The sequence below is a fragment of the Gavia stellata genome, chromosome 14 (genome assembly GCF_030936135.1).
Source record: "Gavia stellata isolate bGavSte3 chromosome 14, bGavSte3.hap2, whole genome shotgun sequence".
Classification (NCBI taxonomy): Eukaryota; Metazoa; Chordata; class Aves; order Gaviiformes; family Gaviidae; genus Gavia; species Gavia stellata.
In genome coordinates, this window is record NC_082607.1 from 16,840,274 (window position 1) to 16,848,799 (window position 8,526).

Genomic DNA, 8,526 nt, shown 5'->3' on the forward strand with positions numbered 1-8,526 from the left:
GCTCTCGACCCTTTTGCAATGTCTGAGGAAATGGAAAACTACACAAACAAGACACTTAATAAATTTGAACTACAACTGCTGGTATAAAAACCTAATGTGTGTGCCTGTTCATTCTGGGTCCCCACGGCCTTGCAAAGGCAGAATCAGCTGTTCCCAACCCCTGGAGAAAATCTTTATTCATCTCTTCTAAGAATCTGACACAAGTCGGTTGGGATTGTTAGGTTCATCCAAGCTGCATGAGTCAGGTCACCCAAGTCAAGAATAGAGTTTTACTGGTAACTCAGAAAGAGAGAGACAGAGAGATGGTTGTTTTAAACCCCCTATAATAGCCAGTCTGAATCTGGCAGGCCAGTTCCTCTCCACAGCACAAAGCAAGCTTCTCACAGTTTCTAAATGAAGCACAAAGTTCTTAATGCAGTTACTAAATGAGAAGTGGCATCTCAGTGGGCTGCCTCAGTGGATTAATTTTAAATGCATAATTCAATATAGACCCACATAAATCTTTATGAATAGAAATAGAGGTTATATAAGCATATTCTTACAGCATATACTGCGAATTTAAAGGCCAGTTTGAGTATAAATCAACTCTATAATTTATTAATATTTTCACCTTCCCATTGGTTCATTTCTCTAGCAAATGTGCTAATCAGATTACTTTCCTCACTCATACATTGAGATGCCTAAAATAAAAACAGCATTTCATTGCCAGAGACCAACTTTTTTCCTCAGTCCTTTAAGAAAAGCTTAGACTGGGCTTGTTCTGTGGAGGCAGGTTGCATCAGTGATAGCTCAGTAAAGGCACTGAATGCAAAACCATCATTTCGCATTGGTCAAAGTTAAACATTCACAAGTCCTGCAGGGACCTGCATGTCTCACAAAGCCTTGTCTCACAAGAGCTGAAAAGATGCTGGACAAGCTTCTACAGAAAGCCAGTGCTAGGAGGCAAATTTGCAGCCCTTTTATGTCCCAGGAAACATCCTTGGGAAAGTTTAACAAGGTATGAGGTAAGAGTGAAGTGGGACATCTGCTAAAAACAAAGCAAAAGCTCTATGTCTACTCCCTGTCTTCTCTGGAGCCAAAACACACACACCCCTCAGGGAAACCAGAGTGGAAACCAGCTTCCTATTTTCAGCCCTTTCTAGCTAGACAAAATTGGCCTGCCAGCTTGAGACACACCGGCACTTTGCCACTTCTACTACAATAAATGGTCACAGGTTCATCAGTTTAGCTATAATTTCTGTGCTTTAAGCATATAGCTGTTATCTGATCAACTCAAAGACTTCAGAAAGCCAAAATAAATTAAGACCTACCTCAAAACTATTTTTCATGTGGTAGATGAACCATTTCCCATAAATCAATTTCTTCCAAAGAAATAATGGTATACTTCACTGCACTACAGAAAAAGAAAAAAAAAAAAGGGGGGGGGGGGGGAGATTAGTTTGATGATCCCAGAAATATAAAGATAGTAATCTTTTTAGCCAGGGATTAATATTGCCCTCAAGCAAGGTAAATCCCTAGCCCACTGCATGCCAGTTTTGCAAAAGTGATTAGCAGCTTCACCAGTTTAAAAATATGTCCAAAGTGTTACTACAATTTATTATTAAACATAATCAGACTAATTAAAGTCAGAATGTCAGGCTTGGGCTATTAGTAGAAATATTTATGATTACATGTTGATAGTAGCAGCTATTCTCCTATTAGGCTGTACATTAACCGACTGAGTCCAAAATGAACACAGTTTATAAGAGCTAGAAAATTGCATGGGTTTAAAAACAAAAACAATCCTCCAAATATCCCCAAGCTTTGAGGGAGTTCAGATCCAGATCTGGACCAGAGCAGTGCATCTGAATTACAGTTCCACAACACACAGAACCAAAACCTTAATTCATATACTTGCTGAACTCTGGAGAACTTTGTATCTAGCTCAAAATGTAGCCTTCTATCTTGGGTCCACCATCAACATAAACATAAATGAAGAACATGCTGTGAATGACTGTCGAAATGCCTGCGCTGTCTTTTGCAGGGAGATGCGAGCTTGCTCTGCTTTCTCTCAGAGTCAGGCGGACATCAGTTGGTTCTGATCTAAAAGCCATTACGCCACAGGCACTGTGTTACATCAGTAACGCTGTACAATAGGTGACACGTGGTGGCACTCAGTCTGGTGCCAACTCACATCCCCGCAGCTTTGAACATGAGCTGAGTTAGCTGTGGTCAGCCTGTGAAATCTCCCACCTTGTGAAAGTTCAGTGGAAGAAATGTCTGCAGTGGCATTGATGACCTCAAGCCAATAAAATAGTATTTTTGGCAAGAAACCGCTGTTAAATACAAGCTGAAAGGGCTAGCTAAGAAACAGATATTTATTCAACCATTTTTTCACTGTAGACTATCAGACAGTGTGAATTTAGGGCAATTTCACCCAACTTCAGCATAGTTCTGGCATAGTTAGGAGGAGACTTGACCTCAAGTTATTTACTGAGATTTATTTTAGAGCGATGCAGAAACAAAAAGGCCCAATTATAATCTTATTTAGACCAAACTAATTCCATTGGCTTTAGTAGATTTGTTCCTGACTGACAGAGCTGTTCCTGAGATCTGAAAGAAAGCCCAAAGCGCGACTGAAATCTTTCTTGTTCTTTTACATTTCTTTGGAAAATTGCACAAAGTCTGTTGTTGTTTAAGTCACTCCCTGAAAGAAAAACTCTTTGCTGCAGTACTGTGGTTACAGACCCACACTGTTAATAAAAACAAATGCAGAAGTCTAGTAAAAGCATCAGTTCTGTCTGGAAAATAGTTGGGTTTACCTGCTCAGTCAGTATAAAAGTGTGCGTGCACACTTCTAAAATTCCCATTATTAAACAGAGTGAGAAGACTGACAAGATGCCTGTCCAAGGCAAAGAAATCAGATGTTTCCAGCAGCTCTGGCTCTGGACACTGCCAGCATCGCTGGCTCAACTTCTTTCACATGGTAAAAGCTATGAGAAATTCATTTTGAAGACCAGGTTATTATGCAATGGCCTCGGTTACATCAGCACAGCAAGGGAAACACTAGGGGAGAGTAAATAAATGTCGAGGCTCTGTGCCTGCGAGACGGCAGCCGCCTGCAGAGTGCCTGCAGGAAGCCGAGCCACTGATCTCAGCCGGGGAGAGCACGAGTGGCACCCGGTCAGCACCGGCACTGCCACCCTCCCGCAGCAGCAGAGCTCAAGGCTGGCTTAGGTCGTGAGACTCTGGTATCCACAGCAGCCCCCAGCGCAGGGCTGCGGCTGGACGTGCCAACCCCCTAGTTCACCCCATTGCACCCAAGTCAGGTTTCAACACTGCTGGCCAGGGCAGAGAAGGTGAAGCAGGGAGGGGAACAGGCTCTGGTACACCTGAAGTCTCCACAGAGCGGTCCGGGCATCCCACTGCTCCATCCCAGCTCCCTCTGCTATGTCATTAGCTTTCCAGGGATACAATCAGTCTTTCTAAAGGAGTGGCACGCTCTAAAAATGAATTAGTCAAGGCAGTACATCTGTGTCATCTCACTTTTGAGCCACTGCCTTCAAAGGAGAAATCCATAAGAAAAGGATGAATAAGATATAAACCAGCATTAACAAATTACATTCCCACCTGATTCCAGTCAATTCCAGTGACTTTGGTGAAGTTGCAAGTGAGACCATCACTACATGTGAACTGAACGTATTGGGCCAAATCAGCGGCATGCAGTCATAAGGCCACCTGTGCTGTAGGAAACCCACTGAACTAAATTAATTAAACATACTATGAAAGACACCAGAGATCACGCCTGGACAATGACTGGCAGAAGCTCAGTCATGAGAGTCCCTAAACTGAAGCTGCACAAACATTTCTCTTGCTGCATCACAGTGGAGAGCTTCTGTCTGAAACTAAAGCAAAATGTTCTGTAGAGCAGGGTGCCTGTTGGCAGGATGCAAGCACGCTGCATGGAGCAGCTACTCTTCATTTGGATTTAAAAGGCTCTCAGAAGTGACTTATCAAACTTAGCTTTAGGGAAGATGCATTTGCTTGGAACTTCTGACTGACATCATCAGATCCTTCAGATAACACCATTTGGGGGTGCATTACCTAGGAATAAGTGAAGACCTTCACACCCAGCAAGTTTAAGCCAAACATGTCTCCCAGAGGTGTTAGACTGATCACAGCCCCAGAGCCACACTGACCTGGTTACCAGACTTGGATTCCCAGGAGCGAGTGGTAACACCCAACTTTCTCACAGCCAAAGCTCTTATTTTATAAACAATGTAAAGTAAGGAGACAGTTATTTTTATAAGGGATCATAACACTAAGAATGCTTATGTAATAAATTGTCCTGTTAAAATGGAAAAAAAAAAGCAACCATAAAATGAGGCTCAGATCCGATTTCCTTTCATGCAAGTACAGATGAGGTCACCCATCTTTGGGTAGAACTCCCTTTACCAGGAAAATGCTCTACTAAACCAGGTATGTATTCCTCCTCTGTGAAATATGTATGATTCAGGATCCGACTGAGTAAATGCCTCTTGTGTTTAAAACACAGCTCTAGTTTAATGTAGATATATCCTAATTTGTACATCTAGCTGTGACAGAAGAGTCACTTTATTTACTCCTATATGAATAAAACATACTTCCACAGCTCACGAAGTCCAGTGAAGTTATTTCATCCCACGTGCACAACTGGCAAAATGCTGCACCTTTGGGGGGCACATCACCCCTCCACTGTTTCTCAACGACTGTCACTTTACTCCATTTGCCCACATCACCAATGACAGAGGTATTCAGCACAGCAGGAACGACAGCCAGCCAACATCATCTCCTCCTGCTTTGTTAGCTCTCAACAGCTCCGATGACATCATTAGAGAAGGCTGCTGCATGTAATTTAAACTCTATGGAAACACAACACAGCCCCAGGACTTTGACCCTTTCCCATACATTGCTGCTCTTGCTACAATGAACTTACTGTGTAATTTGGAAAAAGTTACCTCAATGTCACAGAAACATATTCCCTGAGCAATGTGGAAAGCTTCTAATTTTAAAGCAGTCAACCGCACCCTTCTGTGTTGGAAAAATACCTGTAAATCAAAATTAACTTGGAGCCAGAATGGTATAATAGGGAAAATGTAATCAAGTATTAGGTTAACAAAGTAAGTTAGGGTGAACTTTGAACAAGGCAGCGTTGCCAGTATTGATAGGTATGTGATCTTGGACTTGTCAGCTTTTTATCACATTTCTGTAAAATATGTCTGACTACAAAACAAGTTAAGTAAAAAGTGGTTTTGGTCCCACAAATTAAAAGTAAGAATGCTTAGAGAGAGAAGCTATGTTTTTTGTTAACAGAATTCTTCTGAGGCAGATAGAAGAAAGGCTGGAACAAGAGTTTCAGATACCAAACAACCTTTTCCATTTAGGTTATTTAAGTCAATCAATCCCTTCTTGCTGCCTTTTCATTTCTACAACACACAAAATTGTATCAATGAAATACTCCACACCTCAGCCATTTTCATACCTGTTTCTTGTTCAGTGACTAACTTGGTTTATAGATCAGTCTAAGAATTGACAGTTAATAATCCTGTTTAGATCATCTGCCTCTAGATTTCTCTTAACTGCCTCTAAAAAATAAACAGCTATTAAAATAGCTTATTTTTAAATCTTTCCTAGCACAATAAGAATAATAATAGCATCTCACATTTTCCATAGTCAATAATCTGCCCCTCAAGTCAGGGGAAGCTGCTAAACTTTGGCTTAGCTCACTTCTGAGAAGCTGCATTTTTAACACACAGCTCATACAGCAGTTCCATTTAAAATGCTGCACTGCTGTGGACTTGACCACCAGGTCACAACAGGCTTTAATTTGCACTGCAGTCAAGATGCTCACCTTCTTTATGTGGTTCAGAATAAGGAGCGACATCTGGTAACAGAGCATAACCTCTCCTGGACCAAATAAAGTGGAAAGGCATGGACTGCATCAAATGAAAGGAAAAAAAAAAAAGAAAGCTGCAGATGGCAGTGGGCATCTCTGATGTATTTCCATTCATTTACAAGAACATATGAATTTCGGCTTCCTCATGTGCAGAGAGTAGAAATTAATGAAGAGCTTCGCTACTTAAAGGCCCCTTTCAATACCTCTCCTTGGGCTTAGACACATCCCATTATGGAAGAGTAATTTGAATTGTAGCTTCCCACTCTAAGCCTTTTGTTTCTCAACTTGAACTTCCCTAGTCTTTCACCTTCATCCATCCATGCCCCTTCATCCATCCAGCTGGAAATACCTTTTTGTTCTGGGCAGATGCATGGCTTTGTGTTCCAGGTTCAGAATTTACAGTTTATTTTACCTGCCTACTTCCATAAAAGACATTAAAACACGTTTTCAATGAAAAACACAGGTTTCAGTCAACCTTTGCACCAAGAACTAACCCAGACCGGAACAACAATAGCCTATAACAAATATTGACGCTTTGGGTGCAATACTTCCTGACAACATAGAAGAGACAGAATGCAACAACTACAGCAAGCAAGAAATCAAGGTCAGAATCCTAAACAGATGTTCAGATTCCCCAAATATGAGAGGTTCCACATCATCATTACTAACATTTTGGTGACGGCTGATGAGACAAGTTTGTCAAATCTTATAACCAATATAAATTTCTAACAAAAACGTAGGTAGGCTAACATGCACTAAAGGAAAAGACAGAGAGAGATGTTTGCCTCATTTATTAGGCTGCTAATCACATCTCTCATTACCAGTATCCTTCAGATGTATCACCTCCCAGTAGCAGTTCTAAAGGATGAAGTATCTTCATGGGCTATATCTTTCCTGTATTGATCTCAAAAGCACTTAACGGAGCAGGTAGCACAAACTCATGAATTACAGCTTTTCCAAGCTGAGAACTTGTACTGTAATACTTCAAAACAAATTGCATTTAATATTTTAGACTACAGCACTTAAAAAGACCTAATGTAACACTAGTTTGGGGGGGCCCTTCTCTATCCAAACTTTCTAACATGAAAAGGGCTAGTGTTTAGTGTTTTCAATATGGTTAGTCTTTCCTCATTATTATAAGACTTTCCTTCTAAAGTATGGTAATTGAAATGAGTATTGGCTCCTCAGTTATATCTGAGTTTTAGAATGTATTCTTTGGGTCTATTTAATGAGATGTGTACACAAGAGTCTCATACTAAAAGTGTTGTCAGAGTTGTACTAGAGCAGAAGTGTGTAGCTTTGGAAATTTTGGAGTCTTTTTCCCTCATTTAAACTGACTCATTCCCTCTTGTCCACAAACCCACTTAATTACAAATAGATTCCCAACTGAATGATAACATAACAGATTCTCTTTTAGCCCAAGTCTTTACAGCTCACTGTTACAGCAAAAGGAATCTCCGTAATCGAGAGCTAGATGCACGCCAAGTTGCTGTTTGTCTCTCTAATCTCTTCCGTAAAACCATCAGATTCTACATCTGGCTGGGATGAAGATCAGCGTCTAGCCTGGCAGCAGTTGTTCTAAGCAGCAGAGTTAAAATGCCAAACTGCAATGCTCTTTTTGGACACGTTCACATACCTTCCCACCTGGCCCCACTGCAGGACTGAATTCACCATGTAACCTACCTTTCCCCATCATCGTCACCAATTCTTAGGGGCTTCTTGTAACAACAAGGTAAAGTATTTTTTCCATACTTTATAGCTCCAAACACTCCATCAAATCACAAACAGAAATACACCTCTCTTTCAGACATCTCTGCATTAATGGAATAATGCATAATTCTCCGTATTAATGAAAGCCTCCAGCCTCCTTACTGGAATAGTGCACATATAAATGCCTACCGAAATCCGCTCTCTGTAACGCCGAGAGCCCTCCTGCACTCCTCGGGGGTGGCACTGGCACCCTCTGCTGTCACTCGGCAGCACCGACGTCAGCTGAAACCCCAGTTGCTGTGCTGTGCACAGGGAATTTCAGGGACAGCTTTCTACAGCCTCCTCTGAAGGTCCTGAGCCATAAAACCTCACAGTGACATTCTGCAATGAGCTCTGCACTTCAAGGCAGCTTATTTTCAAAGGCAGACAGTGGCTGTGTCTAGAAATAATCACCCCAAATGAGCTTATTACATTAGTTATTTGCACTGATCGAACACCTAAAAACTACACTAGGACGACAGGAAATCAAAGCCTTGCTAGTAGAGCTACCAACTTCTATAAATGCATCAATAAATCACTGATATTTCAATGTTTATCTTAAAACCCCATCTTCTAAACTCTCATGAGTACATGAGACTCAGTTTTCATTTTTTCTCTGCATGCTTTTTCTCTTGGTTGCAGACAGAGACTTGAAACCACTAATTTCAGAAATCCAGAAGGCAAGTAAATTTCAAATGTAACAGCACATGATCCTCATGTGGTTTTCTTCTTTTTTAAAGCAACCCTAAAACGTCTTACAGCAGCTGGCTAGCAATATCAAAACACATTCAAATGAGTATTTACAAGGCTTCCTGCGACCACAAGTGCTAGCTTTCAAGCCAACCCTGTGCTGAAGGAGCAAT